Source organism: Coregonus lavaretus (genome assembly GCF_964263955.1).
Source record: "Coregonus lavaretus genome assembly, chromosome: 5".
NCBI classification, from domain to species: Eukaryota; Metazoa; Chordata; class Actinopteri; order Salmoniformes; family Salmonidae; genus Coregonus; species Coregonus lavaretus.
Window position 1 is genome coordinate 67,693,922 of NC_139992.1, and position 19,939 is coordinate 67,713,860.

General features: G+C 43.0%; 1 pseudogene across 1 annotated transcript in view; it reads left to right on the top strand.

The window, feature by feature from the left end:
- Positions 1–19,042, top strand: part of LOC311129327 (myosin-IIIb-like) — a 107,374-nt pseudogene extending 88,332 nt beyond the window's left edge. The window contains exons 23-25 of the transcript in view: positions 17,985–18,085; positions 18,465–18,511; positions 18,919–19,042. The product of the transcript in view is annotated as a myosin-IIIb-like (transcript). The remainder of the gene's footprint in view (positions 1–17,984; positions 18,086–18,464; positions 18,512–18,918) is intronic.
- Positions 19,043–19,939: the final 897 nt, after the last annotated feature.

Here is a 19,939-nt window from a genome sequence, read left to right on the forward strand (position 1 = left end):
CTTTTAATTTTTCAATAAGCCATGGGCTTTCCTAATGCTTTACTTCTGATGTGTGCAGAGAACACACAGACTTTCAGGTATTCATTATCCCTTTCCTCCCCGTTTATGTTCTGAGGTCTGCTTGTGGCTCCAGTTGCTTTCAGGAAACCATATTTGAATATGTTGAGGGAGGCCATGGTGGTTCAGGCACCCAGGGCACACTTTGATCCCTGCAGATCTGAGGCCTTTTTTATCCTGAGGTTGAGCGAGTGATGGAAGCCTGGCCCTGCCAGATGTTTGGAGACCAGACTTCTTCCTGTGTCTCATCCTGCTGATGCCCCTGGTGATCGCTTATATTCTGGGGCTGAGGTGAACCTGGAGTGTTTCAGGACACCAACAGAGAAAGTTCAAAATTAGCCCAGGAAATTAAAATTCGCTTTGCATTTGGCCAAAACCTCTTTGGCACGACCTGGAACCTCTCTCTGAGTTTGATGGACGCTAAGTCCCTTCTACAGTAAGTAATTTGACGTAGCCCAGCTGTGCTGTGTGGGCTAGGCCATCCCCCTTTGTGATTCAAAACAAACAAACAAAGCAAGACAGGAGGAGAATACTCCCAGTTTAAAAGATGTCTGTTTCAGTGTATGTTTAACACTGGGCTAAGGGACTGTCTTTTGTGAAGGGAAGGAGGGAATTAAAGCACTCCACAGACACAGCCGTTCCTCACATGTCTTAAGTGTCAACCTTTGATTTGCTACATTTTGTCACCGAGAAAGTTCAGTGAGGCGCAGTCATGTAAACAGAACACTTACAGTACATAACTTCTCTCTACCTGTCTCACCGGCCTGAATATGAATACAATATGAATAATATTTCAAAATGAGTCACGCAGACGAAAGGCTCTGCGAGCAACATGCGATATGATCAGAGTGCTGTTTATGCTCCACAGTGTGGTAAACAGGATGGTGCTGAGGATCAGTCATAGGCTGACTTGATGGTTTATGAAAGCTGAGCTACTTATGTTAACAGGCTTTTTGAAGATTATAGTTCTGGTAAACATACATGTCAGGAGTGAGACAGTGATAAAGAGGAGTCACAACACAGAGACCATTTACCGCTGCGTCTGGAAAGACTCTTAACCTGGTCTTTTGAAGAGTAGGGTAGGAAATGGAAAAGAAAATAGGAAGGCTCAGTACCTTTTTTAAAATTTGTATTTAACCTTTCATATAAGTTATATAAATGTAGAACCAAACACACATCACAACAAGAGAGACAACAGAAGACTACATAAAGAGAGACCTAAAACAACAACATAGCATGGCAGCAACACACGACAACACAGCAAGGTAGCAACCCAACATGAAAACAACATGGTAGCAACACAACATGGCAGCAGCACAACATGGTAGCAGCACAATACATAGTACAAACATTATTGGGCACAGACAACAGCACAAAGGGCAAGAAGGTAGACACAGCAATACATCACGCGACGCAGCCACAACTGTCAGTAAGAGTGTCCATGATTGAGTCTTTGAATGAAGAGATGGAGATAAAACTGTCCAGTTTGAGTGTTTTTTGCAGCTCGTTCCAGTCGCTAGCTGCAGCGAACTGGAAAGAGGAGCGACCCAGGGATGTGTGTGCTTTGGGGACCTTTAACAGAAAGCGACTGGCAGAACGGGTGTTGTGTGTGGAGGATGAGGGCTGCAGTAGGTATCTCAGATAGGGGGGAGTGAGGCCTAAGAGGGTTTTGTAAATAAGCATCAACCATTGGGACTTGCGACGGGTATACAGAGATGACCAGTTTACAGAGGAGTATAGAGTGCAGTGATATGTCCTATAAGGAGCATTGGTGGCAAATCTGATGGCCGAATGGTAAAGAACATCTAGCCGCTCGAGAGCACCCTTACCTGCCGATCTATAAATGACATCTCCATAATCTAGCATGGGTAGGATGGTCATCTGAATCAGGGTTAGTTTGGCAGCTGGGGTGAAAGAGGAACGATTAAGATAGAGGAAACCAAGTCTAGATTTAACCTTAGCCTGCTGCTTTGATATGTGCTGAGAGAAGGACAGTGTACTGTCTAGCCATACTCCCAAGTACTTGTATGAGGTGACTACCTCAAGCTCTAAACCCTCCGAGGTAGTGATCACACCAGTGGGGAGAGGGGCATTCTTCTTACCAAACCACATTACCTTTGTTTTGGAGGTGTTCAGAACAAGGTTAAGGGCAGAGAAAGCTTGTTGGACACTAAGAAAGCTTTGTTGTAGAGCGTTTAACACAAAATCCGGGGAGGGGCCAGACTGTATCATCTGCATATAAATGGATGAGAGAGCTTCCTACTTCCTGAGCTATATTGTTGATGTAAATTGAGAAGAGCGTGGGGCCTAGGATCCTTGGGGTACTCCCTTGGTGACAGGCAGTGGCTGAGATAGCAGATGTTCTGACTTTATACACTGCACTCTTTGAGAGAGGTAGTTAGCAAACCAGGCCAAAGACCCCTCAGAGACACCAATACTCCTTAGCCGGCCGACAAGGATGGAATGGTCTACTGTATCAAAAGCTTTGGCAAGTCAATAAAAATAGCAGCACAACATTGCTTAGAATCAAGGGCAATGGTGACATAATTTAGGACCTTTAAGGTTGCAGTGACACATCCATAACCTGAGCGGAAACTTGTATTGCATACCAGAGAGTATACTATAGACATCAAGAAAGCCAGTCAGCTGAATATTGACAAGTTTTTCTAACACTTTTGATAAACAGGGTAAAATAGAAATTGGCCTATAACAGTTAGGATCAGCTTGATCTCCCCCTTTAAATAAAGGATGCACCGTGGCTGCCTTCCAAGCAATGGGAACCTCCCGAGAGAGGAGAGACAGGTTAAAAAGGTCAGGGACAAGCTTGGCGATGATAGGGGCTGCAACCTTAAAGAAGAAAGGGTCTAAACCATCTGACCCAGATGTTTTTTTTTCATGTCAGGTTTAAGGAGCTCCTTTAGCACCTCGGACTCCGTGACCACCTGCAGGGAGAAACTTTGTAGCGGGGCAGGAGAAAAAGAGGGAGGCGCATCGGGGCTAGTCACATTAGAAGATGGTTGAGATGAGTAAATGTTGGACGGGCAAGGAGGCATGGCTGAGTCAAATAGGAATCCTGATTTAATGAAGTAGTGATTAAAGAGCTCAGCCATGTGCTCTTTGTCAAAAACAACCACATCATCAACATTAAGGGACATAGGCAGCTGTGAGGAGGAGGGTTTATTCTCCAGGTCTTTAACCGTTTTCCAGAACTTCTTGGGGTTAGACCCACAGAGAGAGAACTGCTCCTTAAAGTAACTAGCTTTAGCCTTCCGGATAGCCTGAGTGCACTTATTTCTCATTTGCCTGAACGAGAGCCAGTCAGCCTGAGTAAGCGTGTGCCGAGCCTTTCGCCAAATGGAATTCTTGAGGTGGAGTAACTCTGCCAGATCACGGTCGAACCAGGGGCTGAACCTGTTTTTAATTCTCATTTTCTTTATGGGGGCGTGTTTGTTAACAATACCACTGAAAATATCAAAAAAGAAGGTCCAAGCATCTTCGACAGAGGGGATCAAGCTGATTCTATACCAATTTACAGAGGCCAGGTCATGAAGGAAGGCTTGCTCATTCAAGTTTTTTAGCAAGCATCTATGACAAGTCAGGACAGGTCGTTTAACTGAGCAGCCATTACGAACACAGGCTGTAAAACAGTGATCACTAAGTTCATTACAGAAAACACCAGACTGATACCTATCAGGATTATTTGTGAGGATAACATCAAGGAGACTAGCGTTTTCTGGGTGTTTGGAGTCATACCTTGTGGGATTGGTAATAATCTGAGAAAGATATAGGGAGTCCCTTTGCTTTAGGACTTGGTCAGGTGGTTTAAGCATGTCCCAGTTTAGGTCACCTAGCAGGACAAATTCAGACTTAGTGTAAGGGGCCAGGAGAGAGCTTAGGGCAGGTAGGGTACAGGCCGGTGCTGATGGTGGACGATAACACCCAGCAACAGTCAACAAAGAGCTATTTGAAAGTTTAATGCTAAAAAACCAGCAAATCAATTTGTTTGGGGACAGACTTGGTGGAGACAACCGAGCACTGAAGGTGTTCCTTGGTAAAGACTGCTTCTCCACCACCTTTAGAAGATCTGTCTTGCCGAAAAAGATTATAACCAGAAAGGTTAACATCAGTGTTCAAAACACTCTTTCTTACGTCTCAGTAATGACCAACAGATCTGGATTGAAGCTGTGAACCCACACTTTCAATTGATCAATTTTAGGTAATACGCTTCTTGTGTTAACGTGCAGAAAGCCCAGGCTTTTACGAGAGCAGAAATCAGTGAAGCAGATATCAGAGCACAAGTCAGAATTGGGGATAGCAACAGTAGATGGGCCAGGGTGTACATGCACATTTCCAGATATCATCAGCAGTAATACATTCAGTACCTTTGAGGTTTCCTATTACTTATGGTTCTGTACCTCAACTATATAGTGTGTACTAGTCAATGTGTATTGATCTGGTTGGCACCCTGAGCTTTGCTGCAACTGTAAGTGATGAATGGGAACCCGGTATTAGGCCATGGTATTACCCGGCTGCAATGTGCTACAACCCACATTCACTGATCCATCCCACTTTCCTACCATCCAACTACCTCATTACCAACCACTCTGACACCACTAACCACATGTCCTCTCACTAGCTGTACTCCCCCAGCCCAGCCCCTACCCTCACCACCACCACCACCACCATATCAACATACATCTGCAAGACAAATGATCCACCCTCTCCGTGTTCCTTAGACAAATGCTCTCCCTCCCTCTCACAGTCTCTTAGCCTTTTGATTTATCTGTCTGTCTCCACACATCATAGAGGCTGAACCAGATGCCTAACACATTTCTTCAGTTTTAGGCAAATTACAGGCGCGTAGCCGAGATTTGGAGTGGATAGGAAGGCTCAATTTAATGGAAGGAAGGACTCCTCCTGTCTGCCACTACCTAGCATGAGCCTCTTAATGCCAGTGAGAGTAGTTAACAGGATGTACTTCCAAACTACTCATCACAATTTCTACAGAACAATCTGTTCAAACATACCTGTAGTATAGCAAGGTATAAGATTATATTCTAACTTTTCTTTTAGTATCGTATAAGTGGCTCGGGTTGTTTTGAATTTTTTTTCGCAATCTGAACTTTTAGGATATCCAGATTGTTGAAGTTGTTGTCCTTTAGAAATGGTTATAAGAATGTGTGTTACCCAACACAGTACATTTCAGTTACTTTGGTTTATCACTTTATGGGATGGTTTCCCAATGACTGTGTGACATACCAACATGCACTCACTGCTTAACCTGGAGGGCTGCACTGATACATCATTCAGAAGTCTGACAAATGATTGACAAATGATTTTCCCAGCACATTAAGATATCTTCAGGAGTCAAGCCCCAAATCTGCCGTCAGTGGGAAATGATTGATTTCAGTGTGAAAAATTGGTTATAAGTAACAACATCCTCTGCCTGCATTAGTGAAAAACAGATGCAGGAACTGCCCTTTGGAGCATAATCTGGAGAACCTTGTGATTTTCCTGGTGTGCCTTTATAATTCAAAGCACATGGGTTACCATTTAAGTACGATATCCAGATTGTTAAAGTTGTTGTCCTTTAGAAATGGTTATAAGAATGTGTGTTACCCAACACAGTACATTTCAGTTACTTTGGTTTATCACTTTATGGGATGGTTTCCCAATAACTGTGCGACTTCCCCTGTGCAACATACCAACATGCACTCACTGCTTAACCTGGAGGGCTGCACTGATACATCATTCAGAAGTCTGACAAATGATTGACAAATGATTTTCCCAGCATATTAAGATATCTTCAGGAGTCAAGCCCCAAATCTGCCGTCAGTGGAAAATGATTGATTTCAGTGTGAAAAATTGGTTGTAAGTAACAACATCCTCTGCCTGCATTAGTGAAAAACAGATGCAGGAACTGCCCTTTGGAGCATAATCTGGAGAACCTTGTGATTTTCCTAGTGTGCCTTATAATTCAAAGCACATGGGTTACCATTTAAGTACGATGTCCCAAATGAAGACATTGGTAATAAATGACAGGAGTCCTAAAAAGCTCTGGAACTCCTCTTGAAGTTTGACTAGAGCTGGCTATCTATTCAGGGACTTTCTGTTAGCAATAAACGGTGTGTGTGTGTGCGTGTGTCTGTGTGTTTGCGCGTGCATGTGTGCTCGTGTGTGTGTGTGAGGGGGTTTGCAGGGGAAAGAGAGGGGTCTGGGCTGCACATTCCTCATTTAGACATCAAAGGACTCCACTGATGATTTTTCCTTATAATCCATGCCTTTTGGAGCTTCGGCTCCCTCCATCTGAATAAACAAAGCCCAAGTGGTTAACTGTGGTCTGGGAGAAGTAAGGTGATCCCAACATGTCAGGAAGTAAATCGATAGGTCTCTTAATTTATTCGGCTAAAATCCCTTTTAGCAGCTCCTTTATGTTGGTATTGAGGAGCATTCTGATTTTCAAGGGATTTAGAACTGGTATAATATGTAGAGATGTATTATGAATAATCTGAACCTCTTTGAAAATGAAAGAAGTACCTATCTCAAAAATTATTCTCATCCTTTTTATCTGGAGATGCAAGGATGTACAATATGTAAGTCTGCTGCAAAGAACAGCAAACTCTGCTGGGACTTTTTTTCTGATAGGGAAAATCAATATTGTATGAATTGCAGTGCTTCTGTATTCTCTGTTGACCATTAATCCTCCCCACCCCAAACATCAGACGGTGCCCACCATAATTTAGCAGGCCTGGTGTAAGCCACTCTCTGACCTCTTCCCAGACCTACCTGGTTCCAAAATGCTCTCATACCAGAAGTCCGTTTGGCAGCCTCAGTGCCTGTAAGGTATCTGCAGGAACAGCATTCCTCTGGGGCTGGCCTGGATCAAATGGCAGTGATTTCCCAAACAAAGGCGGAGATGGGAAGCCTGACCCGTCCTCTGATCTGCTACATGCTTTAGATGGGAAGCCTGACCCGTCCTCTGATCTGCTACATGCTTTAATCACTGCAGGTCAGGCTGGATAAATGGGGATGTTGGAACTGTGAGTTTTGACTCCTGGACTGCACAGACACACAGGGATCCAGCTGTATACAAGTTACAGCCGTTCACTCAGGATAGAGGGTCTAAAGTAAATAGAGAAAGCATCTCACCTCAGACCCCAAACATAAATCTCCTCCATTCAGGCATCTAATGCTATAAAGAAATAATTCCTTTGCCATAAACATCTATGATGTCCTTCGTTTCTTTGTTTTAAAGGAAAGGGGAATATCTGACTGAACAGAACTTGGGTGGAATTTTGATTAGAAAATTAATGTAAACGATCAAGATTGCATGTCAGCAACCAAGCTAACTAGCTATCTAGAGCATAACTACTGTTTTTTATTTTCTTAACATGTTTTGTTCATGCTGCTATGTACTGTAGTTACAATATTCTGCAGTATGATTACATTATGACACTTTGTTCAAGGCTGTCAGGATTCATTGTTCTTAATTGAGTGCTTTGATTCAGTTTCAAGGGAATTAAAATGTGCTTATCAAACTCATTTCAGACATCATTAGCAGAACAATGTCCCACATACAATATTTTTGTAAAAACCTAAGGTGCAAAGCTTTATTGGAATAGGTGATTTGTTTAATCTTTATCAAACGTTCTCATGTAGATGCTCCATTTTTGTGGGGTTGAAGCCGCAATTCCCACACCGATAGCACAACGCTCCAACCAGTGAGTTAATGGTTGTTTAGATAAATTGCAAAATGCTATTTGCCAGCCCAGTATCAGCCTCAAAACGTCATCCTGTCACGTTTTTTCAAAAAGTTAGATTTCAACCGATTGATGCTTATGTCAATTGGCAATGCTCCCAGCAAGCTTTGCGGTGCCATTGGGAAAAGATGAGCGTCAAACAATTGAGCATATGTGACTCATTTCAGGAAACTAGTCGTATGTCGCGTGTCACTACTTCACAGGAGAGCCATTTGAACGTACTTTTATTTATTTATCAAAATGCGTTTTTTGGCAGAAATGCCTTCTGGAACATGTGAACTTTCATGTGCCTTAAGAACAAACTTGTATGCCATCTGTAAATACGAATAAAATTGTTAAATTACGAGCCTAGTTGGTTTAGCCACAGGAAAAGACAGGGACCTTCCCGCTAGCCATGATTGGCTGAGATAATGGGGGGGCTGGACATTCTGAGAGATGAGTTCGGATTGGTCTGCCATGTAGCACACTTCTGTCTATAACATGAGCTGGTCAGTATGTGTAGGTAATCCTTTCTAACGCATCTTTTTTGAAAGATATCACATAGTAGATCTGCAAAGGTGTTGCTCTCCACTTTGGGGAGGACCGAGTTTGAGTGGAATTAGAGTATGATAGCAAAGGAAATTGAGAAAATTCTGGCGTTTGATTGCAAATATGCAGACAGAGTCGAAAAAAGAACACTCAGAAGGCTGTTGTATAAAACAACTGTCTCTGGATTACATCTTCAAACTAAGGCAACCAAGGCATCCGTGACAGAGAGGGAGAAGCGTCCATCCATGTATACAGGTAAGATAGTCTAGCTAGCTACATTTTCAGATATTACACGTTTCTAATTTAGTCAGAAAGTCGTTTTCATTTCAAGTTAAAGCGTACTGTTAGCTAGCTAGCTAACATTAGCTGGCTGGCTCGCTAGCTAACGTTACGTGTATGATCTGTGTAGTAATATTATTCGTATCTCAGAGCCATTTGCATTGCTAGTTATAGCCTAATGTTAGCTAGCTAGCTAAAATTGAACCTAGTTGGTTAGCTTCCTGCAGAATCATGCAGGGTAGTAAAGTTATGAGTTGGGATTATGGTTCATTGTTTAGCTAGCTAGGTAGCTAGCTACATGTCTAAACAAAAGACTCCACTATGCAAGTAACCATTTCAATAGAATGTTCATGATGTCACTTCGACAACTGTCGATAGAAGTAGCTGGTAAATTCGCTCTGGCTATCTACTCAGATTTCAGAGCACTCGTCTGAGTGTGCCAGAGCGCAGAATAACTGACGAATTTACGAACGTTCAACACCTGTTGAATATGGCCGGTGTCAGTAAACGTTGGCAAAAAAGCGTGATTAAATTGTTGCCAGCAGCACAGTTGCAGTCACCAGTGCTCTGGATAACATAAAAACAGCCTAACCAGCTCTGCTAGGGCGAGTAAAATGGTCAGAGTGAGCTGTTCCCTCATTTTTGTCTGGAAGTAGCTAGCAAGCTAGCCAACGCCAGTTAGCTTGGGTGCTTGACTGCTGTTGTGAGGTCAGAACGTTCTGATCAACCCTACTCCTTGGCCAGAGCGGCCAGTGTGCGCTCTGAATGCTCAAATTTACGAACTGACAATCTGACAACGCTCTGAGTTTACGACCACCCAGAACGCAATCTGAGCACACTCTGCCACGCCAGATTGAATTTATCATCTCTCTTTACCTTCGCTTCTCTCTCCCTCCCCCTTCTTTCACCCCCTCCACCCTATCCCCCTCTCGCCCTTCTCTCTCCTTCTCCCAATTTAATCCTCCAGAAACGACAGAACAAATAATGCAACAAATATTGTGGTTAAATTCAAATATACTAATTGACAAAAAAACGTTATTTTTTGACAGAATGTTTAAAAAAGGTATAATCTTTGTAAATGATATCATCGGTAGGACTGGTGGAGTTATGTCGCACATGCAGCTAACAAAAACATATGGAAATGTCGGCTCTACCCAAAATTACAACCAAATAATTGCAGCCTTTTGACGTACTGATCCCATGGCATAGTGTTTATGAACTGACACGCAAAACGACACCGGATTCAAAAATTAGAATCTTTCAATTAAAATTATTATATACAATTCTTGCTACCAATAGAATGTTATTTATATGGGGGATACAATCTTCCCAGCTCTGCAGATTTTGCTGTGAAGAGACAGAATCATTAGATCATTTGTTTTGGTTCTGTCTGTTTGTAGCTTGTTTTTGGACACAGGTCCAGGAATGGCTAAAGGATTGCAATATTTACCTGGAGCTAACCTTGCAGATAGCATTACTGGGTGATCTGAAAAGTCATAGTCAATCGATCAATAATATAATAATAGTTTTAGCAAAAATGTTTATTTTTAATTCACAATCTGTAGAAGCAATGAGAATAGAAAGGTTCAGAACTTTTGTAAAACATCACAGTACGGTTGAAATATATATGGCAAATAGAAATCCTATATGGATGGTGTTAAGAGATAGATGGGAGGTATTGAATGGAGTTGAAGGATGGGACTAATAACAAATAACAACAAATAATAACAAGATAACTAATAATGTAAGCATACTGTGTCCATAATAAGTATATCGGTTGTATGTTGGGAGCTTTTGGGAAAGAGCACAGTTAGAAAGATATGGCATATAGAAGCAAACCGGATGGACATCATGAAAATGATCAGAGAGGTTGAGAGTAGAAGAAGTTCAGGAGCAAAAACAAAAAAAACAAATAAAATAGAATTATTGTAAAATTGACTGTGTCCATAAGGTGAAGATAGTAAGTATAGGCTTGAAGTAGAGGCCTGGGCATTGTTGTTCACTAATTTACCCCAAGTAGGGAAAGGATGGCGGGGTTGAAAAGTAATAAAGGGGAGTATATATATAAAAAACATGGGCGATTGGAAGTGATGCAGACAATTACATTGATAGAAGTTACAATCTATCTGCAATATTAAGCTGATCTACCCCCCCAAAAAAAAGAAAAAAAAGAAAGACATCTCTCTCTACCTCCGCTTCTCTCCCTCCCCCTTCTTTCACCCCCTCCACCCTATCCCCCTCTCGCCCTTCTCTCTCCTTCTCCCTCCTCTCTCTATCGCTCTCCCTCTCTCCTCTCGCTCCTCTCCCTCCTTCACCCTCTCTCTCCCCATCCCTCCCACCCTCTCCCCCTTCTCTCCCTCCCCCCTCCATTATCTCGCCCTCCTTCTTCCCCTCCCTCCCCCTCCTCATCTCTCTCGCCCTCTCTCCCTCCTCTCTCCCAGCTCTGTATGTCTGTTGACTCTCTCCCCTCTCTCCTTCACCCTGTCCCTTTCTGTCTTCCAAATCAATCAAATCAAATTGTATTTGTCACATACACGTGTTTAGCAGATGTTATTGCCGGTGTAGCGAAATGCTTGTGCTTCTAGCTCCGACAGTGCAGTAATATCTAACAAGTAGTATCTTACAATTTCACAACATATACCCAATGCACACAAATCTAAGTAAGGAATGGAATTTAAGAATATATACTTATATGGACAAGCAATGACAGAGCGGCATGGACTAAGATACAGTAGAATATTATAGAATACAGTATATACATTTGAGATGAGTAGTGCAAGATATGTAAACATTATTAAAGTGACTAGTGTTCCATTTCTTAAAGTGGCCAGTGATTTCAATAGGCAGCAGCAGCCTCTAATGTGCTAGTGATGGCTATTTAACAGTCTGATGGCCTTGAGATAGAAGCTATTTTTCATTATCTCGGTCCCAGCTTAGATGCACCTGTACTGACATCGCCTTCTGGATGATAGCGGGGTGAACAGGCAGTGGCTCGGGTGGTTGATGTCCTTGATGATCTTTTTGGCCCTCCTGTGACATCTGGTGCTGTAGATGTCCAGGAGGGCGGGTAGTGTGCCCCCGGTAATGCGTTCGGCAGACCGCACCATCCTCTGGAGAGCCCTGCGGTTGCGGGCGGTGCAGTTGCCGTACCAGGCAGTGATACAGCCCAACAGGATGCTCTCAATTGTGCATCTGTAAAAGTTTGTGAGGGTTTTAGGTGCCAAGCCAAATTTCTTCAGCCTCCTGAGGTTGAAGAGGCTCTGTTGCGCCTTCTTCACCACACTGTCTGCGTGGGTGGACCATTTCAGTTTGTCAGTGATGTGTACGCCAAGGAACTTGAAGCTTTCCACATTCTCCACTGCAGTCCTGTCGATGTGGATAGGGGGGTGCACCCTCTGCTGTTTCCTGAAGTCCACGATCATCGCCTTTGTTTTGTTGACGTTGAGTGAGAGGTTATTTTCCTGGCACCACACTCCCAGAGCCCTCACCTCCTCCCTGTAGGCTGTCTCGTCATTGTTGGTAATCAAGCCTACTACTGTTGTGTCGTCTGCAAACTTGATGATTGAGTTGGAGGCGTGTGTGGCCACGCAGTCATGGGTGAACAGGGAGTACAGGAGGGGGCTCTGCACACACCCTTATGGGGCCCCAGTGTTGAGGATCAGGACCCAGTTGCACAGGGCGGGGTTCAGACCCAGGGCCTCGAGCTTTATGATGTGCTTGGAGGGTACTATGGTGTTGAATGCTGAGCTATAGTCAATGAACAGCATTCTTACATAGGTATTCCTCTTGTCCAGATGGGATAGGGCAATGTGCAGTGTGATGGCGATTGCATCGTCTGTGGATCTATTGGGGCGGTAAGCAAATTGAAGTGGGTCTAGGGTGACAGGTAAGGTAGAGGTGATATGATCCTTGACTAGTCTCTCAAAGCATTTCATGATGACAGAGGTGAGTGCTATGGGGCGATAGTCATTTAGTTCAGTTACTTTTGCTTTCTTGGGTACAGGAACAATGGTGGCCATCTTGAAGCATGTGGGGACAGCAGACTGGAATAGGGAGAGATTGAATATGTCGTAAACACACCAGCCAGCTGGTCTGCGCATGCTCTGAGGACGCGGCTAGGGATGCCGTCTGGGCCGGCAGCCTTGCGGGGGGTTAACATGCTTAAATGTCTTACTCACGTCGGCCACAGAGAAGGAGAGCCCACAGTCCTTGGTAGTGGGCTGCGTTGGTGGCACTGTGTTATCCTCAAAGCAGGCGAAGAAGGTGTTTAGCTTGTCTGGAAGCGAGATGTCGGTGACGTGGCTGGTTTTCCTTTTGTAGTCCGTGATTGTCTGTAGACCCTGCCACATACGTCTCATGTCTGAGCCGTTGAATTGACTCCACTTTGTCTCTATACTGATGTTTTGCCAGTTTAATTGCCTTGCGGAGTGAGTAGCTACACTGTTTGTATTCTGCCATATTCCCAGTCACCTTGCCATGGTTAAATGCGGTGGTTCGCGCTTTCAGTTTTGCGCAAATGCTGCCATTTATCCATGGTTTCTGGTTAGGGTAGGTTTTAATAGTCACAGTGGGCACAACATCTCCTATACACTTCCTGATAAACTCAGTCCCGTTTCAGTGTATTCGTCTAAATTATTTTTGCAAGCTACCCGGAACATATCCCAGTCCGCGTGATCAAAACAATCTTGAAGTGTGGATTCCGATTGGTCAGACCAGCGTTGAATAGTCCTTAGCACGGGTACTTCCTGTTTGAGTTTCTGCCTATAGGAAGGGAGGAGCAAAATGTAGTCATGGTCAGATTTGCTGAAAGGAGGGCAGGGGAGGGCCTTATAACCATCCCGGAAGTTCGAATAGCAATGGTCGAGGATTTTAGCAGCCCGAGTACAACAGTCGATATGTTGATAGAACTTCGGCAGCCTAGTCCTCAAATTTGCTTTGTTAAAATCTCCGGCTACAATAAATGCAGCCTCAGGATATGTGGTTTCCAGTTTGCATAAAGTCCATGAACTGAGAACCCATCTGGCTGGACCGATTTCGACAGAATATCCACAGAGAGCCATGTTTCCGTGAAACAAAGTATGTTACAGGCCCTGATGTCTCTCTGGAAAGAAATCCTTGCCCTGAGCTCGTCGACTTTGTTATCCAAAGACTGAACATTAGCGAGTAGTATACTTGGAAGCGGTGGGTGGTGTGTGCGCCTCCTAAGTCGAACCAGCAGGCCGCTCCGAGTGCCTCTCCTCCGCCAGCGATGTTTTGGGTCAGCCGCTGGAATCAGTTCAATTGCCCTGGGGAGAGCAAACAAAGGATCTGCTTTGGGAAAGTCGTATTCCTGGTCGTAATGCTGGTGAGTTACCGCCGCTCTGATATCCAGTAGTTTTTCCCGGCTGTATGTTATGATACAAAACACTTTCTGAGCTAATAATGTAAAAAATAATACATATAAAAACTAAATACCGCAAAGTTTCCTAAGAGCTAGTCGCGAGGCCGCCATCTTCGTCGACGCCAAGACTATTCCCCCCCTCCTCCCCCCTCCATTCTCTCCCTCCTTCTTTCCCTCCACTCCCCCTTTTCTCATCTCCCTCCTCTCCCACCTCCACAGACAGGACATTGACGCAGACAGACAGACAGACAGACAGACAGACAGACAGACAGACAGACAGACAGGCAGGCAGGCAGGCAGGCAGGCAGGCAGGCAGGCAGACGAAGGCAGAAAGATAGACAGACAGACAGACAGTTTATAGAACTGCAAGACCATTGTGTCCAATTGAGGTAAAAAATGCTTTTGGGTCAATTGACTTCAAATTTCATTTGATGGTCCCCCCGGTTACAAATATATATAATTTGGGAAGACTCAAGCCCCCACATAACCAAAACGCATCTGTGGACTGCAATTGAGCTAGCTAACCGCCCTTCCACACAACCCATCGGGAACTTATAGGGATGCCCTGTGTTGAGGTTTAGCTTACTGTGGCATTACTGTGGTAACAGGAAATGGCTTAATTCATTCTCAGCATGGTTCCTCATTCTCTTCCTGCAGTTACACAAAAACGAATCCTCTGTAGAATGGTCAATTGTTAACGTAAAGAGCCTGAAACTCAGGGCATTGTTAAAGAGTGTCCCCATGAGGCCGTACATTGAATTTCAGCTTCCTGCAATTACAGGAAGTGACGTAATTGGGGGTCATATGGGCTGTTCGAAGAGTTATAGAGGTTGAATCTTCCCAAATTTGATATATTTGTGACATGGGGTCCATCATGACCCAGCATATGAAATTTGAAGTCAATCGACCCAAAAGCAGTTTTGACCTCAATTGGACACAATGGTCTTGCAGTTCTAGAAACTAAGAGCCTTGTGAGAATTAATTCTGAAGAGGATATTGGTAAAACATTTTAATAAAAGACTTGAAACTGTCTGTCTGTCTGTGTGTCTTTCTGTTTGCATGTCTGCCTGCCTGCCTGCCTGCCTGTCTCTGTCTTTCACCAATTTACCCATTGTAGCTGTATCACCAACCTTTTTGCCTTGAATGCAATGTGTTGACTTGTGTCAGTGCCCTTGTCACATATTTATGCATCGATATCTTGTCTGTGGAGGTGGGAGAGAGGAAGGAGAGGGAAAGAGAGATGAGAAGAAGGGGAGGGAGGGAAAGATGAAGGGAGAGAAAATGGGGGGAGGGAGAGAGAGTGGGCAGAGTGAGAGAGGGGGAGAGAGGGGAGAGAGAAAGGAAGAGAGAGAAAGGAAGAGGGTGAAGGAGGGAGGGGGAGAGAGGAGGGAGGGGGAGTGATAAGGGGAGGGAGGTGAGAGAGGGAGAGAACACCATTGTAAATACAAACCATATGTATGTTTTATTTATTTTCCCTTTTGTACTTTAACTATTTGCACATAATATGACATTTGAAATGTCTTTATTATTTTGGAACTTTTGTGAGTGTAATGTTTACTGTTCATTTTTATTGTATATTTCACTTTTGTTTATTATCTAACATATGTTTCCCATGCCAATAAAGCCCTTAAATTGAATTGAAATTGAATTGAGATGAGGGTGAGGGAGGGAGAGAGAGGGAGAGGTGAAGGAAGGAGGGAGAGAGAGAGGAGGAGGGAGGGGAGAGCGAGAGAGAATAAAATAAAATAAAAATACATTGTTTTATTGTCACATACACCTGATAGGTGCAGTGAAATGTGTTGTTTTACAGGGCCAGCCATAGCAGTACAGCACCCCTAGAACAAATTAGGGTTAAGTGCCTTGCTCAAGAGCACATCAACAGATATTTCACCTTGTTAACGTGGGTATTTGAACCACATATCACAGTCATAGTAAGTACATTTTTCCTCAATAAAGTAGCTATCAGCAAAGTCAGAGCTAGTAACATTTACATTTTAGTCATTTAGCAGACGCTCTTATCCAGAGCGACTTACAGTTAGTGAGTGCATACATTATATATATATTTTTTCATACTGGCCCCCCGTGGGAATCGAACCCACAACCCTGGCGTTGCAAACACCATGATCTACCAACTGAGGTACATCCCTGCCGGCCATTCCCTCCCCTACCCTGGACGACGCTGGGCCAATTGTGCGCCGCCCCATGGGTCTCCCGGTCACGGCCTGCTACGACAGAGCCTGGATTCAAACCAGGATCTCTAGTGGCACAGCTAGCACTGCGATGCAGTGCCTTAGACCACTGCGCCACTCGGGAGATGTAAGATAGTAAGGCGGGTGTTAGTTCACAAAAGGCATTTTTTTTCTTCATCTTTTCCCATTTTCCCATTAACTGGAAATGTATTGACATAAGCATCAACCCTGTGACAGTCATATTTTCCCATTGAATGCAATGTATTGACATAAGCGTCGACCCTGTGAAACTCATGTTTTCCCATTGAATGCAATGTATTGACATAAGCATCAATTGGTTGACACTCATCTTTTCCCATTGAATGCAATGCATTGACATAAGCATCAACCTTGTGACACATCTTTTCACATTGACTGTGATGTATTGACATAAGCATCAAGTGGTTGAAGCTCATCTTTTTCCAAAAATTTGACAGGATGACATTTTCCTATGATACACTGTATGTTGTATTTGCAAAGGAGGTTGACTAGTAGACCTACTACACATTCAGAATCAAACCATGAAGAGATCAGTGACCTACGGGTATTTTGTGGATTTCCTTTTGACAATTGCTAATGTAATTCTAATTAGAAATATAAAACTAAGAGTTTATGACAAAAATAGCATAGGGTTTTGTTTTCAATGATAATGGTGGTTCTAGCCAGCCTATTTCTATACCTTGAAGCAGTAGCATTGGAAAGAAAGTGTGCCCTGACACTTGGACAATAAATCTTTCTGACTGCTCCTGATAAATAAAAGATCCACATTAGAAGTGCAGACATATAGGAATGACAGCATCTCCATGGGCATTTTCGAAGTTGTGTGAATTTAGTAAATCTACGCTGGTTTGAATAACATCAAGAAAGCAGAAGGAGCACAGGAAAAAACTATTGAGCTTTGATGTATAGGATTGAGATGTGATGAGGTCTGTTCAAAGTGAGTACAAAGTAGTGTTAAGCTGGAAAAAGTAAATGCAGCTTAAGTCAAGGTTGGGAAGCTGAAGTAATAGGAGATGATGAAGGAATGTCCTGTCTCACCCAAAATGAAGGGTAGAAGATGAAACGCTATCTGGCATAAAAAATAGATGCTTCGTTGTAAAGGTGTCTGAGTTTTAAAACACATTTTTGTAACTGATCAATCTTGAAACTTGGATGTACAGTTGTAGAAAAGGTCTACTATGATCTAAATTGTCTTATGTTTGATTAATCAGGTGATCATGTAAGCCTGCTCATTATCTATTGCAAAAGCCTACCATGTTATATCACCATCTATGGTATTTATGAATAATGAATAGTTACAATCATGTGGCTTTGAACATGAAAAGAAAACAACATGAAATTGGCAATGCTACATCTGCTCTAAGAAGTGGATCTGAGTTTGAGTCATTGATCTGCTGGTGCCATATTGCCACAGTTAGCGCTGAGAGCTTGGTTTTCCTCTTGGGTCCCATAGAGGGGAATAAACTCAATTGACATAACTGTGGGAATATTTTCTTTTCACCCTGTCTCAACTTTTATGGTTTTTGTGCCTTCATGATTTGTTGTGAGGTTTATTACCTCATTTTATTTTGTTCCAGTGCAATCTGAATGCATCTCATTGTGTAGTGGTTATCCATTGTGGCTGTGGTTATCCATTGGGGCTGTTACAGCACTGTGTATCAGTGTGGGATTTTGTTGTTGTTGTTGTTGTGAGAGGATCCCATTGGGTGCCATGTCTCTGTGCTGTGTCTCAGTGATTTGTCTCTGTTGCAGGTCCAGTGCTCAAGCTGCAGCAGCGAACCCCTCGCCGGCGGGGCCAGCAGCACAAACTGCTGAACAGCCCTGAAGACTGTCTCTATTACAACCAGCTAAATGTGAGTTCAAAGTGGTGATAAAGCCCTTTGTCTGACTTTGGTTCCAGATGATAATACAATTAAATCTACCTGTGCCAGACCCTCAAGCTCCACCCCCACACATCTCTGCCTCTTGTCTTGAACATGTGCTTATGCTCTTTATCTGTTGCTTTCATGTCAGGATGTCTGCCTTCATGGTGAATAATTGATGTAGTTTATCAAAGCTGAGCAAGATGCATGCTTCATCAGGCTCACTTGAGCCCTTTGATCAACAAAAAAAATATGCTGTGACTTCTGATACTATCAGCATCTGCTCTCATTCAACACAAAATCACTTTGAATTAAAAATGTATGACTCTCTGCTCATCTTTTGACTGTGTGCTCTTGGCCCTTTCCACAGAGAAATCTGGATTACCAGGGGAGCAAGAGGAAGCCGAGAAAACTTGGGTAAATAACTGCTTTCCTACTTACAGCAACTCTAAACAGAGCAGGCCCTTTGTGTAATAGGAGAATCCAGAAATTGATTTTGTTTTCCTATCATGTAAATGGAGCGCTGAAAATAACAAAGATTTTTACGAGCTCCTTTGAGTCATTAGAGAGGGCGACATATTAAGGCTTTGTCAGCATGTTAATTTTAATTGTTGACAGTTTGACTATTTGTAATTGAAAGCCAGGTTTATAGGCTACCAAGTCAATGTGCTATAGAAGAGGCTTAACTCCTCACTGCCTTATCTATGTTAGATATCATTGCTTTTATTAAAGGGATTAAACTGACTACATTTTCTGTTTGAAATGTTTTAAAAGAGCAGTCTAACATTTTCCCTCTCGTACTCTTCCTGTCTTGAACATCACAGCCAAATCAAAGTGCTAGACAGAGAGGATGAGTACTACAAATTACTGTCAACGGTGGAGTCAATCCCTGAGGAAGACTACTCGACTGGGGCCCTGTCAAGAGGGCCACTCTTCAGTCAGAACTGAGCTACAACCCCTGTCAACCGGTAAGAGTCAAAGAGCACTAGCCAGACACACACTGAAAGAACATTTCCTCCATATGCACCATGTATTACAAGTACCAGTGATGTACAACAAGAGACCAAAGCAAATGTCTATTAGTTTTTAAGAATGACTAATGATGCTCCCCATGTACAGGTATGTGTATATTTAGATTAACATAAACTCCACAATCAAGGTTTTCTCATGAATACAGTTATGCTACCATGTGTTACATCAGCAGTTACTTGTACATTGACACCTCCCCCACACACCTCTCAATTTAAGCAGATAGGCTCCAGTAATGTAGGGATTAGTTATGGTGTCGTTCATTCCTCTTCGGGCTAGTTTTTTAAAATCTGGTTCACACAAGAGACTGATGTTAGAAGAAATATTTGTCTTTCAAAATCATGACAAATGGTACAGATGTTGCATCAATAAATTAAAAGTCAATGACAATGTACGTTTGTGGAAATACTAATTAAAGAATATTTTTTTCTATAAAGTTTCATTGTCACAGAATATTGAACAATAGACCCTGACTAAGACTCCCCTAACAGCAAGCTTGAGCCAAAGTAGATACTGTAGGAAAACTGCTCTATATAGAGAGTACAGCTATAAATCTGGCATGGAACCGGACTCTGAGAACTAGACAGGTGCCCATCATCCTCAGTCAGTGCAGACCAGGGCTAGTGTTTGAAAGGACTAATAGTGTCATGGTAAGTGTATCAATTATCTGTTCACTGTGGTATGCTAAATTAAGTGTAACAATTATGTTATCAAGTCTTCTCCCTGAAAAGCTGGATTGAGAGCATAGAGATATACTGTAATGTGAACAGTCAATGTTATTATTTAACCCTTTGCAGTTAATTATTCAACCCCTTG